The following is a 22,757-nucleotide window of genomic DNA, read 5'->3' on the forward strand; positions in this document are numbered from 1 at the left end:
CCAAAGTACTGCACTTCAAATGCTTTCAGCTTGCTCCTTTACCCCTGGAGATGCCTTCTTGAAATAAGATTCTGAAATAAAATTTCTCAGTTTCTATCGACAACTCTCATTTCTTCGCAGTATCATTAAGCACAACAATGAAGCAAAACCTGTGAAACAGAATGTATTACCAGATCTGGAAGATTATTTTGAATCTGTTGAAAGCACTGATAGTAAACCTTGTAAAAAGTTCAAATTAATCTGTAACAAAAAGTATGATTTCCTACTGGACATTTAAGGCATATAGGGCAGTTTTATCTGATAGATAAATCTCTACAGGCCTGGAAACTATAATGTTTTTAAATACATTTCTTCATCAAAGGGTAAGTCCTAAAATTGACAAACATGGTTTGGACAAAACACTAAATGCCAAGTCCGTCGTCTGTTTTATTAACAGGTAAGCACAATGATTTGAAAAATATTAGGACAATCCTGAAAAAATAAGAGAATCCCATACAACCTTAAATTGTTGCCTATAAGGAAAATAGTGGAACTGCAAATTGCCACTAATACAAGAAAAACTACTTGTACTTGGGCTCTGAATTCTAAAAATGCAAATAAAGAGAGAAATATCAGAATACCTAAAGTTGTATTTCCTTCTAAATCCAAAGACAAGAAATAAAAAGTCAAGAAGGAAATTTTGAACTGACAGTGAAAGCAAGAGACTATGAACAGTGGGAAGGTGCTAATTCAGTTTAATTTTCTCAGCAGTTCTGAAGTATTGCTACATTGTCCTCTGCTTCCAAAGCAAACATGGAAGGGAGCCATGAAGATCTTGCTATTAGGATATGATCTAAAGCTTTAGTCAGACTTATTTTAAGCAGTGAGGACATGCAAACCCCCGTAACACCTGAAGTGCAGGATCAGAACAGAAATCTTGGTAGCTGGGGGTGCTTTTTCCACATACCTTTGTGGTTGGTATCAGACCTTGGAACAATTTCTGTTCTGGTCAATGCACACAAAGGCAAAAAAGATGACAAAACATGATGGATCAAGACAAAGAATTAAATGACCCGGGGATGCCTGTTTCTTGTCTTATTTCAGGTGGTTCCACTTTCCTGTGCAGATGCTGTGGATCACAAAGAACATCTTCTTTTGGACTAAATAGTCAACTCTATAGTATCCACCTACATGTACATTTTAAACCTGCCCTTCTACCCTATCCCCAGCTCATACAGCCATGCTGTCCCACGTTAATATGATCTAATGAAATATAGATATAGCTATACCTTTACCTATCTATACACACATATATCTAGGAAGCAGCCTTGCAGAAAAAGATCCATCTGGACAGCAAGTTGACCATGACTTGCATAGTCATAGGAAAGGCACAAGACAAGCTGGAACATGGACATTTCTGACCAGGTATTAGATTTTTTGTTTGTTTGTTTTTAAACACCATGAGAAAGGTTAACTACAGGCTGCCCAGAGAGGTTGTGGAAGGTGTTCAAGACTCAACTGGACAAGGGCCCGAGCAACCTGATCTGACTGGACATGCTTTGAGCAGGAGATTGGACCAGGGCTCTATAGGTCTCTTCCAACCTCAATTACTCCAATGCTATCAGCCTTTTATGACCTTGGAGATGGCCATTTTCACAGAATTTCTTCTAGGCCAGTTTTATTCACTGCCATCCTGAGAGGAGGCACAGGACACAGGTTTATTTGAGCTTACATTCCACAGTCCATCCTACAAGCAGCTGTAAAGCCTTTCTTAAATATTAGAAATGCTATTAGAGTTTTTATCCTGTTTGCCTTTCCTAGATCTTTGGTGATTTCAGTATTGGTTTCCACAGTGACTATCACTGGGCTAGAAAATACCGATACAAGTCACAGCACTGGCCTTTTGAACAACTTGGCCACCCAAAACTCCTTTTTATGGAAGTTAACTTAATTATCTTCCTCTATTGTTATTTTGGCTTTTTTTTCCTGAACAATCTCTGTATATCCCTAGCAGTGTTTACATACTTTTTCATCACTATGTGCACTGAATTCTCTTTACAATTGTAGTTTTCTTTTCGTTTGTTCACATTTGCTCTCAGATTCATGCCTTTCTGCTTAAGTGGTAGTCTGAAAAAAGCATTACCTTAAAGTAGACATTGTTCAACTGTTCTTTAGCAGTCATAACAATAAAAAAGAGGTTTTGAACATCAAATAAACAACATAAATACAATAAACAGGCCTTCAACCATTTTCAGTTGCACTTTAGCAGAGGTGGGAAAAATTGTGCTTTTGCAGGAAAAGCCTAAAGCTAGAAGCTTTGAAGTACTTTCAGACACATATGAATAAAGCACAAGCAAAAAAATAAGCAAGTGTAAAAACCCCTACATTATGAAAACCACTCTTTACATACACACCCCTGCACACTAACAGGGGGATGATAAACTCAACAAGATTAAGAGAACACTGTTAGGACTGGAAAGTAATAAGAGTTCCTTATAAATGATTTTAGTTCTAACTTTGGTTCTAGTATGTAGAGTTCTTCAGTTCTATGACAGTGTTACTTCATTCCTGAGAACCCAAAAGCATAAACCAAAGAATCTAAGAAAAATAAAACAAGTATTCTGTTTTTTGAAAACCCAGTAGAAAGTATTTTAATGATTTTCACAACTGAGCAAAACATTTCCATTATTCATTGCCACTCTTTGCCTTTTCTAATTTCCTAGCGAAATCAAAGGTGATTCATCTAACCTCAAAACAGGGGGGTTATCATCTAGCATCGACCTTAGCTTAATGTATTAGATCACATTTATAATGATTATTCAAAGCTACAGAGATCAATATCACGGCACAAGTGTCTAATCCAGAGGGTATTAAAATATCCTGTTACAGTGTATCTGAAGGATTACATCTGAGTTTCAATGGAGATCAATACAAAGGTGGAGAACAGGGAAAATTCTCAGCCAACAGAAGTTGCAAATAAAACACTCTCTAGGTAGCTTCAACTTTCCACTTTTTCTGGAAACTATTTTACTTAAATTTTACATTTGCATGATAAGACACAGGTTTGTGGCATGGAAGAGAACCCTTTCATAACCATCCACCACTCTACTTAAGGGCCTCATTCTTTTAAGATGTTATGAATATCTACAAATTACACGCACAAACGACTGCAGGTAAACATGGAATAACATTAATCCAGCTCAGTCTGGAGTGGAAAAGCGTAAGCAGACATATTGAAGTAAATTAATAGTCAACTAACAATACTCAAAGCACAACACTAGAGAGCTATATGTTAAGTGAACACAATGAAGAATTGACACCTTGCACAGGGTACAGAATTTTGTTCGGTGTTACAAAATATCAGTTGAAGATTTTTTCTGCTGATTTACCAGCCGTGCAATTCTCTATTTTTAATGCAAAGATAAAGCAGATGAGTCATACCAAAATCTGCAGCCAGTTTTCTTCACTTCCTGCTTTCCAAAGTGGTAAACATTTCAAATTAAGCTATAATACAAAGAATACTATATGCAGTAACACCTGCCTGTCCCCATTTAGTATGTCAAGATATGAAAATGAGACAGTGTTTCAAAAAAGTGTTCTCCAGGACACAAATACTGACAAAAGGCTAATTTTTACTACAGTGACCTTTCCCCCAAATCACATTTTTACCTAATGAAAAAATAAAATGCAAATGGAAAAGAACAGTTCCCTCAAACTAGACAAAGACTTACTTGACAAGAAAGTCACATTAGTGATCTTTGAGGAAAAAAAGGAACTTCTAACTAAATAGAATATTCATGTCCTCCTATGTACAGTGACTAGCTCATTTTTAGAGATTCCACTTCATTGCTATCTGGAAACTTTTTCACTTCCACTTCTAGCTAAAATTATTTTTCTCTCTTGAAGTATGTTTGATGTCACAGAACTATTTGATTAGGTTAAAAATTGGAGTAGGGCTTGTTTGCTATCCTCTTCATAAATTTGTTCAACATTTTCCTTTGAAAGAAAACACCATTCAACAAAATCCTTTGTACTTAGTCACACACCTACAACTTTCCTTCAAGTCTTTTGCAGCTCCATCCTCTAATGCCACAACTACCTGCTCCCAGCTCACCTTGCCTCTCTCTGTAGGAAACCATCTCTTTTCTGGTTCCACAATTACTGTCCATTTTTCACCACCTGCTCCTTCTTAGCCTTCACTGGTAAACCTTTATCTGGTTTGTGTTACTTATTCCACCCATTCCTTTTACTACCACATTGTCAGGCTCATACACTTTTGATGCTTTTTCTCCCCCATGTCTAGCACACATGAGGACCCTTATGCATAAGATGTCACTCAGAGAAACTTCCTATCACCACATTTCAGCACCTCCAGAGAACCCACTTGTCATTAGGTGAAGAGTAGCTAACTTATTTTGACAGAAAAATGTGAATGAATATATCAGAGTTACATTATGATTTCTGAAAATATATGCGATGGATTTGATTATTTTTCCACCTTGTCCTTTTCCAAAGGGTGATCTCTGCTGATCAAGGACTGAATGTTCTTCTCTGTTCAGAAGAGAGCGAGCCTACTGTAGGCACATTCAGTCATAATCATTTCAATGGGGTATTTAATAAAAAAAAAGTGTAAAGTTTTCCATAACACCAATGCACATGATTACAGACAAGCAGCAAAAACATATTGTGCATGCACAACAGCATCAAATTCATAGGCAGTTTCAGGAAGAGCCTTATGACACACAAACCTAATTCTGCATCCTGCCACGTGACTGACACTATACACAGGTCATCAGCTGTAAAAATGCAGTGACATTTGAACCAAACTCTCAGATGGCCTTTCCCAGTAGTCGAGAATAAAAGTTTGTGCAGTACATGAGAGAAGCTGGATGATTTCTATGTGCTAAGACAATGACAGTAACAAACCACATCTCATTACTTCTCTCTATTATAGAAAAAAGACTATTACAAATTTTAACTTGTTTAGAACCTGGCTTTCTCTGCCTTCAAATCCACTGCAGAATCTTTCCAAGAACAAGGAACTGTAATTGATGTTAGAAATGTCAATTATTACCTTCAAACAAGGTTTCCCAAGTCAAGTACTAAAAGTTTCTTTGTCAGATTTTATTGCATGTTACTCAATTTTGATGCATGGAAAAAAACAGCCATTCTGTTGCAGTGGACATGTCTAATTTCAGTGCAACAGTGACAAGTGGATTACTCTGACTGGTAATGGTTATTTCCAGAGTCAAAAGTAGGACAACTTGCTACAAAACTACAAACTTATTTTGTATGCTTGCTGTAAGCCACTGCCCAAAGCGAAAAATTCAGAAACACAGTATGGCACCCCTGCAATTCTGAGTCCTTGTTTGCAGATAGGCAAACAAGCTTTGAGAGAGTATAAACAGCATATGGTAAGGACTTCTAAAGTATTAGTGCATCTTTTTCTTTACTCTAGGCCCTTTCTCAGCAAGCTACAATTAGTTTTGAAATCTGCTTCAAGCTATTGATGTAATCAGCCAGGCATTGCAGATTGATGGTAACTCCATAATTAGGGATAGATAGTCTCTAAAGCAAGCTCAATTTTAACACCAACAGGTAAACAAGAAGGAGGACACGAGACTTGGCAGTTGTCCGGACCTGCTGCATTGAAGGACAGTGTGAGTGTTCCCAGAGATCACCTTTCCTGTGCTCCAAATTTCTACAAGCCTTTGAACCCTTACACATCTTGCATTTTTTCAGCAGAGTAACAGCCACCATACCAGTCTTGCAGAGGTCATGAATTTTGGCCAAACTGACAGGACAACATTATACTAGCAGGCAAAACATGAACATTGTCTATACCTTAAGCCAGTCAGGAGTCACATGAACACGCAAAGCACAATGTTGTTTCTCAGCTAGAAAGCACTACTGAGATGTTACCTTAGGCTTGATATTGCCCTAATTAACTGCATATAAATGACATCTGCTTGGCTTGGAACATGTGCAGAAGAAAATTTCTGTCAGGCTTCAAACACTGGGAAGACACAATAGCTCTACTACTCCCAATGTCAAACTGTTTCAGGAAATTGCATATTCTTATGACCTTTAGCACAAGACTGTACCACAAAGTTCTTTCAACATACCCCACTCAAATAAACAGCCATCTCCCTAAAGTTAGAACAGAAACAAAAAAATTTACAAGAATTTTAGGGAAAAAAATTGTGCTACATACTCATTTTGCAAAACAAAGAACGTTGCTGAGTTTTATTCAGAAAACATTTAAGGTTTCCTTTAAAGTCATGATAAATTAAAATGTAACAGTGTTAAACAACTTGGAAAACTTGTGGTAAATGTTCTAAAGTGTTCCTGAGCTTTTGACAGAACTGTTCTATCATTCCATAATTTTTTCCATATTTAATCTTTTCCTGTTTTATATGGGATGAAATCAATGAAGTTCAAAGGCTGTTTCAAAAGGCACAGAAAGTCCCACTATAAAATAGCCAAGAGCTTGTAGGTTGAGTTGCTCCTCATGTATACGCAGGAATAAAGTTCAAGAGTCTAGTTTAATAAGTCAGAACATTACCTGGAGGTCTGACATCCAAGGCTTTTTATCTCTTCCCCTTTCATTCCTCATTGGACTTTGGAATCGGGAGGGGTGCAGGGTTTCCCTGTTCGAAGTTTCACTGAAACAGAGTATACAAAACAGGATCCCATTTTGATGAAATCACATTTCCTCAACCCAGGAAAAACCTGTTTAATCAGAAAGCTCCTGATCAGCTCTTTTAGTATCTCCATTCTGTGGGACATCCACTCTCATGCTTTTCCTATTACAGACGCACTCTGAGTTGATAAGGTGCAACAGGTAAGAGATCCTGAAGATTTACTAGAGTAGGACCCCTCCCACACCATCCAATTTGAAAAGGAAGAGTTAGACATAACTCACAGCAACTTCAGCATGAACATCACCTAAGTAGTAACAAAGGGCTAACCCATGAGAAAAAACAGTCTTCAGCAGACTTTGCCTCTTAGCCCATCAATCTCACTGACATAACAATTTTCATCATAATGATGCTTTGTGCTGATGTTTGCTTCCTGAACTCGTGTAATCTGAACTGTCTGACCCACAAATGTGCTTGTTTTGTTGTCACTAGCTGTATCAACTATCCTGTTGGAGTGATAAGCTCCCAAAGAAAACAAATAAAAATTTCTGAATGCTTTGTGTTTTACATGCATGTAAGTGGAAAAGCAAATAAGCTATATAAAAAAAGCAGATAATGGAGATTTTCTTTGGGCTTTCAAAAAGAAGAGAAATTTATGTAAAAAAGATAGCAAGCACTCAGAAAGTGCCAACAAAAATGGTGCTTAGGAAAATTTACAAAGTCTTAAATGCAGTATTATTTTGGCTTTCTGTTTTAGATCTAAATACAGACTTAAAAAGGTCAATGAGTCAATTTGACATATCCAACATTATTCCACTGAATTATAGTACTGTGCCATTTTACAGCAGCCAAAGTTCCAGAAAAGAGAGAATTGCCCAATGTGGGATGTTCAGGAATCTCTCCTTAATATTGAACCCATTCCATAGTCTGTGTTTTATTTATGCAATGTATTATATAGTGCACCTTTACTTAAAAAGTGTTATCAGCAAAGTTGTAAAAATAATATTTCTGAAAAGATCTGAGGGGAGAAGAGAGGAATCCATTCTACTTTGAAGCGAAACATTTTCATCTAAGATGAAGACAAAAAGAATGTCTCTTTCAGGTGTTCCCAAAGAGGGACCAACTCTTCTGACAGACACTGCAGCTGGCTGCCTTGAGCACAAAAGCATGCAAGGGAAAAGATCCTGAAGCTCTCAGGAGTCAGGCAGCAAGTGTTAAATGACTGAAAGTGTAACTGTGAAACCTGAGGGTAAGGTATTTTTCAGCTTGCATAACACAAGGGAAAAAAAAAAATCCCTCAAGCTATCCTAACTAATGAGAATAGGGTAAAAATGAAACACTGTACCCAGAAAAGACAAAGGAACAAGTATTCTAGACTACTAGTCACTATCAAGCTAAGTACAACAAAATATCTTATAACACATGGTCCTGCTCTTTCAAATTCATTTTGTTGTAAAATCTTGATTGCTATGGGGTCATGCTTCATATTTGTCAGGTTTTTACCTGATGTTTAATAAGCCAAATCTTCCTCACTTGAAATGACTGGCCCTACTGAAGTGTATAGGATTACAGACACCAGTAAAACTAACTAGATGTGGCTGCGTAAAACAGCCCCAACTGCTCCAACAATTTTGTTACTTCTAGTTATCAGCAGTTTGTTTAGCTTGATAGCCTGATAAAAACATATTATAATGTTGGTTAAACACCTTTACAGACTAGCTGACTTCAAAATAATTCCTTTTGATGTTTTCTTGTATTAGGAAATATGATTAGAGTTTTCTGGTAATTTCAATTAGCAAGGCACCTAGAGATACTCTGTTTACAGCTATGACCACAGAAATATCAGCCTTATCCTACTGTCTAGATACTAATGAAAGTCACTACTTGTGTAACCCACAGAGAGCATGAGGTCATGTCTGCATTCAGGATGAGGGCAAGTTTCAGCAAAATCCAATTCAAGTGCTACCCTACTCTGCTTTTGTGCCACCTCCCCCCCCTTACCCCCTCCCCCAGAAAAAAGCTGTTGACACATTGCTTTTGATTTCGTACAAACCATACATATTCAGCCTCTGGGAGTAAGATGGCACATCAGTTTCTCAGAAGTATTTTGTTCAATTACTCAAGATGATTTAAAAGCATCTGATGACTTCAAAAGAAAGTAATCATTTGTCTTAGACTACTATTTAGTAACTACTTGTCTTTCTTAACTAGAAGTTAGACCTGTTTTTTTCCCCATGGTTCCCAACAGGTACGCCTTTAGTACTGCTGAAAGAGCCACAGCCCACTGAAGTTTTTCTCAGTGAGAAGATTCCACCCCCCACCCCCAAAAAAATTGCATTACCTCCCAGCAGTGATAGGGCAATACTCCTTTAACCTGGAGAGCACTGAAAACCAGACAGGTAAAAACAGGCTCCCTTCAGATCATGAAAGCTATGAGCCAGGCCTATTTACCTTACTATTACTTTCAGTGGCATTCCAGACATACCATGGTACCTACAGCATTACCTTTTTACATGACAAGGTACAAAAATCCATTGAAAGTTAGATGGAGTTTTTGTAACCCAAAATAAAACCCAAGAGTTTATTCCAGATCAGAAGCTCATGATTTTCTTCCCCAACATCTTCTAAATTGGGGCTTCAGTGGGTGTTTCCAAACTTTTCTACAATTTCTGAAGCACATTTAAATATAGTACCTATATCAAAGATCTTTTTGTAAGTGACGGACTTATGAGACCCTCAGAGAAAACCTCTATATTATGGACCATTCTGTGTGCAACAGCTTCTGATTTAAAAGGAAACAAAGACACAGCAGGTGCCTTCACAGCAATTCTCCTCTTAAGTGGGTTTAGTTTTTAAGCAGAGATACTCCTCCTAGCTCTTCACTTTCCCCTTTAGATTCTAACTTTTTTTTATTAATGAACGGGAGATTATTTTTATGCAAATCAAAGGCCTGAAGGAGTCTTTTAATCACCAACACTTCCATTTGTAGAACAGGTATAAAGAGAGCAATACATCCCCCTAAATGTATTATCAAGGTATCACGCTGTGCAATGAATCTTTCTCCAGTTTTGCCTCTCAAATAACACAGGGAAGAGTATTCCCTTCAAGTTCAACTTTATCACCAAGTAAACTTGTCCTATTCCTTCCAATAATGAACTCTGGATCCCTGATGAGTAACTTACGTTTAACTGGCAACATTCTGGGCTACTTATATTAACTGCAACAGTCTGAACAGCTTGAACCTCAATAAAATGTGCAGTAAACAACTGAGCTAATTTAATCTCATTAATCCTCAAACCAATAGAATAATTTGATGTCCACACAGCAGCTTGTGTACTGTCTCCAACATAAACATGCCCCTGTAGGAAATCAACACCAAAAATGTGCTGCAGCCCTACTGCCAGGGTTATCACTGTTGGGAAAATAGCTAGGTAATTACTGAGACCTATCACCAGTTGTATTGCATGAGTCACACACTTTATTTGGTCTTGTTAACAGTCAAACTGTTGTTTCCAAACTGGATCTATCCTGGAATCTCCCCACTGCAACAATTTTATAAAAGAGGCTCTATTTTATCTGTAAACCATTTACCTCTAGTTTCAACACTAACACAAAAAGCATTAGTAGGAAAGGAAAACACAGAAAACCAAGCAGTATTATCACTTTTAGGTAGGGAATTAGTTGGATTTACCTACACAATAACCATTCATTACAGCAGCATTTGAATCATTTAGTTTTTAAAATAGTTTGAAAACTACTTAGTTACAAAGAATGTAAGGTCCCCCAAAATATTTCTTTTCTCTACTTTCAGAGAGACATTTAAAAATGTATTCTTTATATATACTATTTTTTCTTGAAATTACTGCTGAAAGCCAGATGCTTTATTTCATTAAGTACAACACATTTAAAACAATAACATGAGAGTCTAATAACGGAAGCACATAACCCACAAAATACTGTGTTGTGTGGGCTACGGTGGCAGAATGAGAGCAGTTTCTAAAACACAAAAAAATAAATCAAGAAGGGGAACATTTCTAAGCATACAAATGTTAATTTCACTACCACATATAAGAACTTAACTTTCCAAGGAACTTGGTCTTGCTACAGTTTTAGGTCCTGTGACTTTTGATTAGACTTGGGCTCACAGGTGCTTAAGGCACTTCTAAAATGGGACTGGGCACTTAAGAAAAAAAGAAAAACTCTCTTCAGATCATAAAAACTATAAGCCAAGCCTGTTTACTTTCAGTAGCATTCCAGACATACCATGGTACCCACAGCTTTACCTATTTACATGACAAGGTACAGAAACCCATTGAAAGTTAGATGGAGCAGCCAAGTAATCAGTATTAGGTACTTATGCCAATCAAACTACCACTGATAAACAGATATGACAATGTTAGAATTCACTTTTACCTCAGCTTATTAAAAGCTAAAGTAATTGCTTCTTAAAGATTAATATATAGTTCTTTCACAACTGCATTGCAACACATACATGAAAACGCAGAGGAAGGATGGCCCACAGAAACACGGCCAGCCATGTCAATAGCTTAACTACAGCACAAGTATTCCATTAGCAACAGAACGAGAACAGAGAGCATTGTATCATACCACATTCACCTGATTAGTAAGTGTTACTGCATCATAAGAGGTCATCAGGGCAATTGGGAGTATAAGGCAAAACCAATTTGTTAGCTGAACAAAGCAACGTCCAGGGGCCTGTTTAAGTATCATCCTCACATAAGCAACTGGCAGTTTATATAGCTAGAAACTGTTTCACTGTAAATAGAAAGAGTTTTGGAAATATATCTTATAAAGGAGGTTCTGCTTTAGAAATATCATACATAAAGCTTAGCAAATAAGTATTTCTGAATCAAAAATACTGAACCTGACAAGGCTTAAAAAAATTAACTGGCAAAGCTATTCTAAAACTACTAAGGTTTCGGATTGCTTCCTCAAAATTCAGTTTAAGTGTATTCCTCATAAAAGCTAAATAACAAAGAGTGACTTATATAATTAAATCATGTTTCAAGTATTTTAGTAGTCTACTTTCGTCCTGTCATTATACTGGTGCATTTATAGGCCACCATTACAGACAGAAACAAAGTACAACATTTACTTGCCTAATTTTTTTGGGGGCATGCATTTCCCAGAACTTTCAATATAAACTCCCTAGTCCACCTTCTATCAGTGAATATCAAAACCAAACCAAAACAACAAAATACAAATACAAAAACCCAATACAATGGATCCACTCTTTTTTCTTCATCAGCCATATAATATTTAATGAAACAAAAAAACTTTATCTTTCCTTCTAACACTTTGAAAAGGCAGGTTAAGTGTTTTGAAGAGAATTCAGATGAGTCACTATCTTCTGCAGGCACACAAGAAAAGCATTCTCCAGAATACATGTCAAAAAAATGGAATAAAATTGAGATCTAAATGGAAGTGAAAAAAGTCTTGCTCTACCAGGTTAATCTCTAGCTAAGTCGTCTTGTGGCAAGTAGTTTTAAATAATTATTTCACTCACAAACTCTCCTATAACAAGTTTTCCCTGCAAATGAAAAGTGATTTCTAGTATAAACATAACTCTCCCTGTGAACAGACAGAAAAGTATTACATTTTGAATTACTATAGAAAAAAGTCAATTTTATTAGAAAGATGATTTCATATGAAAACAATTTGGAAAGTAACTTTACTCAGGAGTGATAGAATCAGCCATATATATTGTGAATGGGGAACTCCTGAAGAGACAAGTTTTCCCTTGGAGAGGAACGAAATAGAACAATTTACATTTCCCAACCACAATGCATGCTTTCTTTTGGAGTTCATCCAAGAAACTAGGAGTATAAAATCAATGGCACAGATTTGTTTCTCATGTTCACCTGATTGCCTAAGAGTTTTTGTCGTACTCCTTGTGTTGCATTCACTGGCTTTCCCAAATATTAATTTCCTTCACATTTATCTTCTACATCTGCTTGTAACTTATTTTGGGGATTTTGTTGTTTTTTATTTGTTGGTTTGTTTTTAAACAATGCTATAAAACTTTATCATGGTATTCAGGAAAGACTGGTTTTGGTGCCTTTTTTACATTAGAACCCAAATCTTTTAATATTCTTTGCCTGCTTGTCCATTAACTGTCAATATAACAGAAAGACACTAAAAGCCATAAATCAGTTACTTTAATAGCCTTATGGAGGAGTAATTAAAGAAATTCCTGCAAAATAAAACACCAGCTTACAAAAAAAGAAAAAATGTCTTCACTGGAGTAGTCATCACAGCAGGACAGATGCGACAACCATATATTTGATTAGTCTATCTAGACATTCAAAGAGAATAAAACATGTAGACAGTAATACAAGTCACCCCACTTATGTCTTTAAACTATAAACCCAACTATACTTGCATGCAAAAATTAATTACAACATGGGGGAAATCAGATCACTCACTAATCAAGCAAAATGACCAGGAAAAAGCTAAGTGGTATATTCTTGTCTGAGTTTCAGGATCAAACAGCACTAAGAGCATATAAGCTGAGGCAGAAGCATTATGCATCTTCATAATCAAAACCATGCTGCCCCAGAAACTCAGATTTCAAGTGACTGAGCTAGCTACAGACTGTTAAACATAAAGAGATTAAAGCACAGTGGTTGGAAGCATAGCAACACCTTCAAGGAAGGGGAAAGGGGGTTGAGGGGAGGAAAGTAGTCAATGAGAAGATCCAGTCATACAGTTGAAGGATAATGAAATACCTAACCTAATAGGACACCTGCAAAACAGAAACAAGTGTCCACACCAGGCTATTATTCCCTTGGGTGTACAGCTGCATAAATACTGTGCTTCCATTAAAGAGATCATGTCTACTGGAAAAGCATGTTCCCCGTAACGAAATAGCAGTTCCAAAAGTCAAAGGCTTTAAGAGAAATTATGGATTTATTGATAAGGGATCTTTTCTAAACCCATTTCACAAATATTTGTTATTTCAAAGAACAAAGCACAACATCTTGTTACAAGTGGTAGGGCAGTAAAGCACAGACTCAGAAATACAGAACAACTTCTGCAGTGGAATTTGCAGTTACTTGGAAGGGGCTTTTTTATAACCGTATATTTTTACCAGACCTAAGAACTGCAGGTATTGTTAAACAGACTTGCATGCTACAGTAAAAACTGTTCACCTTCAGTTAAATGACAGCCATGTCCTCTAATTCATGCAGTCTGTCCTGCCTCTCTTCTATGTCCACTAATAAACACTTTCTAAATGGCATCACAGATGCAACTTAAGGATGACACAGTGCTCAAGTATTAATGATAAATTTTAACTAGTGACAAAGCCAATTGCCCTCTTTTGCAGATAAGACACTAATTTACTAGCACACAATTTTGACTTAGCTATTTCATACTCCAGCTGAAATGTTCTTCTAAGAGCAAGCATTCCTTACTCTTAAACGGGATAGTTGATTTGTGTTTTGAATTCTAAAATTAGATGATATTACTGCAATATGACGATCTGTGGACTAAACTGTCCCATACACGAGCACTATTGTGTTCTTAAACTGCTTTGATGCTTGTAGAAGGTATTTGCCGAGGAGACACAGAATGTGCAAGCTTTACACATTACTTTGGACTAACTTACCACAGGTCTTCTACATATGAAAGTTACATTATTAGCAAAACGTTTCTTTCAAGTTCCTGACTGAAGTTTTAATAGTCAGAATTATTTTTCTTTAAAAACATAGAACTGAATTTTAGTTACCTTAATCTCTTTTAAAGGTTTGTAAATTCCTCCTAATTAAACTTTATGAAATTCAAAGTTTCAAATTGATTTTCAAATCTTATTACTTATTTTTAAAAACAAAAGTCGAGCCAGTAAGTTTCTCCATTCAAGTCTCAGTTCAGGTGTGATCAACATTTGTTCCAAGTACTCCAACAGAGCTTCAAAAGAAGCTAAGCATATGCCATGAGAGTTCATTAAGTATGAAATGTCTGCATTTTTAAAAAGTCACTCTGTATACAGGAGGTTTCATGAATTCAATTTCAACGCCCTGATATCAGGTAACAATAAACAAGGTTTCTCATGATGATTACAAGCATGAGGGAAAACCACCCATCCTCTTCATATACCTCACTGTGGTTTATGTCTACTTTGATCATATGTAAAATTTTGGTCCTTTTGAAATGAGTAGGAACACTTAATCACTCAGTTGAAGCATTAGTTCTTTTTAACATGAGTCTTACAAGAGTTTGATATCATTTCCTATTAAACTTCCAAACACCCTGCCAAGCTGTCTCAAACTTTTCTAACTTCCTGACAACCGTTCAGAGTTAGATGGCACAACTGTCAAATCTTCTCCAAGTTATATTTATTGCGCCTGATTTCTGAACTCCTGTTGAATTACTTCCTCAGCTTAGAGAAAAAACCAGTATAATCAATTTTTAGTTTTGATATTCCCACCCTACTCTCCCTCTGAACCCTCCACGAAGAGGAGTGGACTCAATCTGGTTGGTTTATACAATTTTGCCAGCCAGTAAGTATCCAAGTAGCTTAATCATTAAACCTGCTGTTCATTTCCAATAATCACGCGTATGGCTGGAAAGTCTGACTGTCACATATGGCAATTGTAATATTTTACATATCATAGAAAAGCAAGATAGAAAATTTACTGCTGTACTGTCTATATTTATGCATCTGAATATGTATGACATTTGACAGAATGGCAATTTGGTAGTTGGATGTCATTTCTGGATGCTCAGTGTACTCTATATAGCTTCCTTATCAAGATGTTGGTTTTGTCTCTTGTAAAAGTAGGATAGCAGTAAAGTTTAAAATCAACTGTGCCACAGCTTTAAGGAATAAGTTTTGTAATCCAAATAAATTCTAGGTCCAGGTTCGTAAAATCCAAAGCATTTCAGAGAAAACTAGACAAGCATATCTGCACATCAGCAGCTCCACAGCACAGAAACTGCAGGTAACAAGGGGTAGTGGCATGTCATTGACCCTTCCCATGAGGCAACTGATGTACAGTAACTTGTCTGTGTAGGATGTGACTCGATTTATCCAATAAGTATTTTAGATGCCTGTACTGCTTGATATCTGCATCCTTTTTAAGAATAGGAAGCATCAGTAGCAAAGTCTCTCATGAATTTCATGCAGAATTGCAAATCCCTCTATTTGGGTGCAGAATATTCTGTGTTTGGTAAGGTGATTAACTTGTAATTTTTATGTTTAATTTCCCTGTTCCTCCTACATTCAGTATATTGTCAGAAAGGGTAGAAAGCAGTTTCTTCTGAAAGTGCCATTGCTATATCCGAAAATGATTTTAAATGCAGGTTCTGCGGAGCATCCTAGTGATTGTCATATCTCGGAGACTGGCTTTACCCTCTCTGAAAATGTTTACCCCTTTAAGCTTCAAGAACTATTTATTTCTTAGTATTTAAGAATGTTTTGCCTCTGGCTAGTTCTGTTGGTGGACATCAGCAATTTGAGACTGTCCCTACTATTCACTTGCTTTGAGCTCTAGCTTTGTTCTTTGCATTATCTGAGGAACTAGCACTTAGCTTTAGTTTGCAGAAGGTTTAAATCCATCATTCATCATGCAGTCTAAAGGCAATGATTTAAATAAACACCTGAAACAGTCAAGGAACTCATGAAAGGACATGAAGGCAGCTCCAATGCTGTAAGGGACAGGAGAGACAATGCCTTAAGTAGTTTCTCAAGCATTCCCCCTTTCTGACCAGTGACATTTGATCTTGCTTGCTCAATGCTAGATATTTCTCATGGGCATTTCTGTAGTGATAGTCACTGCACCAGGGAGAATAAATATACAATTGAGTGTCATTAATATACTGATTTGTAAACAACTAAGGCATATATCGATCCACTGTCTGGCTCAAGAATAAGAGCCTGTGGATTAGAAAAAGCACTTAATTACTAACACCTTTTTTTAGTAAATGGTGTGCATACAAATAAAAATTGAAAGGTTTGATTAAATTCATTTTACTGTAATTCTTCAAAGGTGAAGAAAAAGCCTCTTTGTTCATTTGAAAACATAGGGATACGTGTGCCAGCATTTAGAATAAAGTGCTTCCCTAGGATCACAATAAAAGTTGCCAGAGGCAGTAAGAAAACAAATAACTCAACACACCAAGGATAAAACTACAAAAATCTTAAGTTCAAGATACCAGCAGAAATGGTTTAACTAGTTCTGCTACAGAAGCCTCATTTGCAAAAATTTTGAGCAAAATGATACACAAATTGGTTTTGAACCTCATTACTGCCAGTTGCTAGGTAACATGATGTTAATGCTACCTTATAAACTTCTGCTTTTCCTCAAGGTGCATAAATCATTGTAAAATAGCTTTATCTTATTCTCCAGAAATATGGAAAGCCAGTCTTCAGACTTTAACAGGAATCTTCCCATTACAGGGCTATACACTCTGTTTTAATACAAGGAACATGCTCCTCAGAACATTTCTGCCTACTGATGCAAAAGCAGATGAACTCTCCAAAGAGACAACTGATGCCCCAAATTCTGTACCTGAAGTACATTGACAGCTTATGTATGTGTGACCAGTTCGTACCTTAGCCCTTCATAATGGCTTCTGGCACATCCCAGTGACTCTAAACCGAAGCAAAACAACTTTCCTAAAACAGCTGAATCAATTTTCATGGAAGCTATTTTTTTATGCAAGAGTCCAAATAATTTTTAAAAACAGGCAATGGGATGAATGTTACCAATACAGTGTGCATGGTTTGCTGTAACCTGCATGAATTTATAGCACAAACTGCCACTAATACAGTAGACATCTGGCTTTAGTGACTCACTTCAAATACAGTTGAAATGTTTGTCTCCACTAGCCGTTCCAGTCTTCAAAGAGATAAAAATTACATGGACCATTTTCTTAGAGCTCCCAAGAAAATCTTACATCAAAAAGGTAAGCAATTGAAGTTATATTGCTATCAGCATCTGGAACATGAGAACTCATTTTCCTGAACAGGGGATAGAGAATCTTTATTGAGGAAGCAAACTGCACAGCCAGAGAAGAGACTGGCTCAGCCACACCATGAACAGTTTAAGGACAAGAGACCTAGTGCAATGGTACCAAAACCCATCAGCCTAGTGAGTATCTAGAAGAGGAGGCTCCATCAGTGCCAACTGATATTCCGAAACATGAAGTTAACAGGACTGATTGTTTTCACTTTTCTTTCCTTACTATAGTCATACATGGAACTGAAGGCACTTCTTACACAATGTAAGTATCCCCTTACCTACCCAAAGAAACATCTTTTAAAATGAAGGAAAACATGTAAAACTACTCTCAACATAGTACTAGAAGGGAGAAGAAACACCAGTACAGACCCCTAAAAACTTTCTCTCTGACCTCCGAAGAGGTGGTGTGGAAAACATCCACTAGATCAGTCTTTTTGCAACCTTGTATTCAGTGCTCAAGGGGAATGGGGCAGAGACATGATACCTAACCAAATGCCATGAAGAAAGCATTATCTGATCTCTTCAGACAGAGAAGGCAAACTTTGTGAACGAGAAATAATGTTCAGACAGACTTTTTCAACAAGAAGTAGAAATTTTACAATAAACATCACTGCTACACATACTTTCAGATTAGGATATTCATAAGGACAATTTAGCAGAAAAAATGTAGTTGAAATAAGTTTGAAAGACTATTGACCATAATCTTTTGCTCTAGACAGACTGCCCAGAGTATCAAGACATGGCTCAATTCAAGTGATTGAGTGAAAAACTCCTTTGAATGAGGCACATAAAAGGCTTGACCGCAATTTTCCATTTCACAAGGCAGGTTATGTTTCAGAATATCAAATACTCAACCAAAATACAGGTCAGTTGTTTGGCCATACTCTGTTCAGTGAATGAAATACAACAGCTCAGTTGCAACTTAGTAAACTCAATTTCATTCTAAAATCCTAAGTCATGCTGGACATGCATGAATTTCAAAACTGCAGAAGATCAGGAATCCTCTTCTGACCCTTGGCCACTTGCAAGAAGAAAGGAATTACAGAAAGCACCTACTGAAAAGTACAGAATTTGAACACTATTTTTCTTTGTAAGCATGTCATTGTCTCTTCTGTCTCACTGATAGCAGTAAATTTAAAGTGTTTTGGTCAACATTTTCTGAAACACTTGAGAAGGTGGAGAAAAAAATTATTTTATTTTCTAAAAACATTTTAAATCATTACTGCAACAAGACAGCCTTAGTGCCAATATAATCATTAATGAAGTGGTCAGCTTGCTTAGAGAATAGATTTTAGAATAGTGAAAGGATTCAAAAAGGAAAAATAACTATAATTAGTTCTAGAGGCAGATTAGGGGGCAGAGAGAAGCAGACACTAGTTTGAGCCTCACTGTTCTCACTTACTGTGTTAGTCATTTGTGGGTTTTGCCAGCCCACAGAAGTTTGAGTAAATTTGAATGAGTCAGCAAGAAGGACTAGAAGGGTGTGTATCTAGAAGTTGTTGCAGAGAGCTCTGAGCTTGTAGATAGTGCAGAACAGAGTTATTACCTTCAACTAGCTAAATGCTATGTAACCAGAACATTGCAAGAGCATGTGGGCAAGCCAACAATAGGCAGGAATTCACATTTCTAGTGACAATGGATTTCCCTTAACCTGTATAGCTCTAAATAAGAAAAGAATTCATTTTTCCTTATTGACTGTTCTTGGGCTAGAAGAAACCAGACCTACCTGCAACTTGATTAGACTTTCTTTAAAAGAAAATCAGGAACTAAAAAGACAACTAAGTTTCACTTTGCCCAGTTTGTCTGGTAATTAAATCTGTAATAGGATTTGAACCTATTTGCACTATTCTAGAACAATAAATGCTTAGACCTGCCAAGTTGCTGTCACATTTCTATTTATAGCATTCAGAATGATAGCAGCCGCTTTCTTTTTACATTTATTGTAAAAAGTAAATGGATAGAAGTAGTGGCAAGTCATAATAATTTTGACAGGGTCTGGTCATTAAACTTACTGCTGTAGCCAGCAGTGTCTTACTGATTTCACTAGATCCATATTAAAAAAAGCTCTCAAGCTTTCAACATGTTAGACATATGGAAATGTCATGTTTTATTAATTTAATGGCATAAGCACCTCAACCCAAAATATTTTACCCACAATTTGTTTAGTCATTCTATTACAACTATTAAGTTCAACTGAGTAACCTGTTGCCATAAAGCACAGGGCTTAACGAACAGTATTTTTTTTTTTCCTCCCTACATGCATGAAAAAGTACGCACCATCACTACGTCTTGTGAGCAGTGTGGTTGGTCATGGAAAATAACGGGAAGCCTATACCTAACCAAATACAGATACTGAAAATAATACTCTTCCATTTGGAAGAGTATTATTGGAAACAATACTGAGGATCACTGCAACAAAAGACAAAAATGGATTAAAAGGAGAGGGGGTAGGTTAGCATAATTGAACAATTCTTTCCCATCACTAATTCTTACACTGAATTATTTATTCTACAGCACAAAGAATAACCAATCAACTTGAAAGTACTGTAGTCGAGGACTGATACAGAACAGTGCTTACTAAAATCCATTCAGCCAAGATTTTAAACACAGAAAAATAGCACATACATTAAGTGTAACAACCTTTTAATGTAACTGAAAGGAACTATTATGCCCTTCCATTTTGTCTTGCATCATTTCAGATTTAAAGAAATCAGAAAAAGCAATAAGAAAAGCAAAAAAGGATTGGTCAGAATAATTGCCACAGCTCTCCCTTTCTCCTGCAAAAAACCTGCTTGGTTCGAGTCCCTCCAGACTATTTCAGAGCTGTAAATCTGTGGCATTTTGTTGAAGATTTACTGACTTCTTAGCTGTCTGTTCCATTAGCTGTGACATAATTTATCCTGGGAAGATTTTCACCTCACAAGGATTTTCTTTCTGAAGATGTTCTCATAAATCTGCTTAGTAGCCGAAATGATTGTGGTTAGTGGTTACACTGATGATCAACAGGAAAGCAGGAGAGAATTAAGGCTTATTGGCCAGTTTCAAGGTTGTCTTTGCTTTCATACAAAAATTAGATGTTTTCTTTGGTCAAAAAGTCAACAAAAATAAAATAAGAAACTGTCCAAGCATAGACAGCCCAAACAAGAGATTACACTCAATACTAAATTTTAGGCCAGGTAATTTATGCCATTCTCCTCTTTGAGATTATGCAAGACATTGCAAATTCTAATAACTGGGGGGGGGAGGGGGGTGCGCACATGGGGAGGAGGGATAGTTTTTTCTCTTACATTATGGGCAGAAAAAAATCCTACAATGATGGATCACAAAGTATGCACCCTATCTCACAGAGGAGCAAGTGAGTACAAAGTGATAAGTTGCTGCCTCATGCTTGATATTGCACTGAAGCAGCATTTATGAATTAAAGTGTTAGAACTGTTTTCTTGGTTAAAGATATGTATTTTCCACAGTGAGGTAGGAAGCAGGCTCGTTCCAATCATCTCCAGTAGAAAAACTGTCTTAAATAGGTAACCCAACATATTAAGTATTCTACAGGCTGCATCTGTTTAGCATCATGACAAGTCATGTTTGGTATGCTGCACCTTTGTCAACTTGATTAGAACATCTTTTTACTACTGGAAGTCTACTGGCTCTGCAGACAGCAATTCTTAGAATCAGGTTTCCGGTAGGAGTTACATAATCAAGGATAGTCGGGCCATATGACATTTTTAATCAAAACAGCCTGAGTATTGCATAAGGAATAGTCCAAGCCAACTGCTCACAATAAGCTCTAGGTTGCAAGCTATTCACAGAAGCTTAGTCAACAATTTCAAGGTAATAAATGAATTCAAGGAAAAAATACAACGGTATCCTTGAACAAGTCAAACATGGGGAAAAAAAAAGAGGTATTCGTTAGTGATTATTTATCCAATCTTTCTGCAATGACTTCAACATATTTTTACTTTCTTATAGACATCTAGAAAAAATACAGTCAATTTATTGTGCATTCCTTGGGCCAGCTTTCCAGCTTATGTTAAGCAGCTTATTCTCTCTGAGTTCAGCAGAGGAGTTATGATTTTACACCAACTGTCTGATCCTTTTTTATTATTATTCAAAGATTTGTTTCATATTTTACATGGTGATTTTTTAATTTAATGTTTGCTGTTTAAGAGCAACCTACAGTAAGCACAAAAGTCTAAAGGCGAGTTAAAAAGTTCAAGCTTTAACTTATTTGCACATCAAACTTAAATCTCCAAGAAAAAAGAGCATTTGTCCCTGGGCCTTTCATTCTTGATGACAGCAAGGGAACTATGAAGGACAAAGTAAAATGAAGAAGAAAAGAAATAGGATTGCTACTATTGACTGAATGGAAACTGGCATCTTTATTTCAGTGGCAGCAACCCAACATCTTTTCAGTTTCACTCCTTTCAGTGAAATGTGCTGGAAGGTTGCTGGAAACAGGGATAGTTGAACCATCCATTAAAGTACCATCATTTCAAATGGCATTTTCCCCCTTTTATGTTTCAAATACAATGCAATTTCTGAAGCAATGGTTTGCTGTTCAGCCAACTTATGAAGCACATTTGCTAAGCAAGACTACAGAGTATCCAAATGGAAAGGAAAATTACCGCTAGCCACTCAAAACCCAACTGTATATTCATTTTTTCAAATAGTCTCTCTACTGGAAATGCAAACTTCCTGCAAGTCTATTTGCCAAAAATTTTATTCCTACTTTGAAGTGCTTCCTACTGTTACATCAGTTTCACAATACTTCTGTGATTTCTCTCAAATCTGCTCATCCCTATATATCACTGGTGGGACTAAACAGTAATTGATTTATACGCAATGGAAGATGCTTCAGTTCTAATTTAAAAGAGAGCAATTGGAATAATTGTACTTCTCTAACTCTGTGTTTATATAAACTATATCCATGTAACAAACTACCTAAAAGCGTGAGATACAGTTACTTTGTCCAAATGATTTTACTTGGATAAAGCCCAGCTTACACTGAATAATTGCATTCATCCCATGAAAGCACAATATATCCAATTACTACATAAGGAAAGAAAATGTAAAATCCATTAATCTGCATTTATTTTGCTCCAAAATGATGCTTATGTTTCCATGACAATCGAAACAGCATCTATGTTCACAT

At 36.6% G+C, this 22,757-nt stretch overlaps 1 long non-coding RNA gene across 2 annotated transcripts in view; it reads right to left on the reverse strand.

Moving 5' to 3' along the window:
• The window catches only part of LOC127018705 (uncharacterized), a 271,118-nt gene that overhangs the window by 195,462 nt on the left and 52,899 nt on the right, over positions 1-22,757 (reverse strand). For both annotated transcript variants that reach the window (XR_007766811.1, XR_007766810.1), the window contains exon 2: positions 6,545-6,644. This is a non-coding gene — a long non-coding RNA (uncharacterized LOC127018705). The remainder of the gene's footprint in view (positions 1-6,544; positions 6,645-22,757) is intronic.

The sequence above is a fragment of the Gymnogyps californianus genome, chromosome 7 (genome assembly GCF_018139145.2).
Source record: "Gymnogyps californianus isolate 813 chromosome 7, ASM1813914v2, whole genome shotgun sequence".
NCBI classification, from domain to species: Eukaryota; Metazoa; Chordata; class Aves; order Accipitriformes; family Cathartidae; genus Gymnogyps; species Gymnogyps californianus.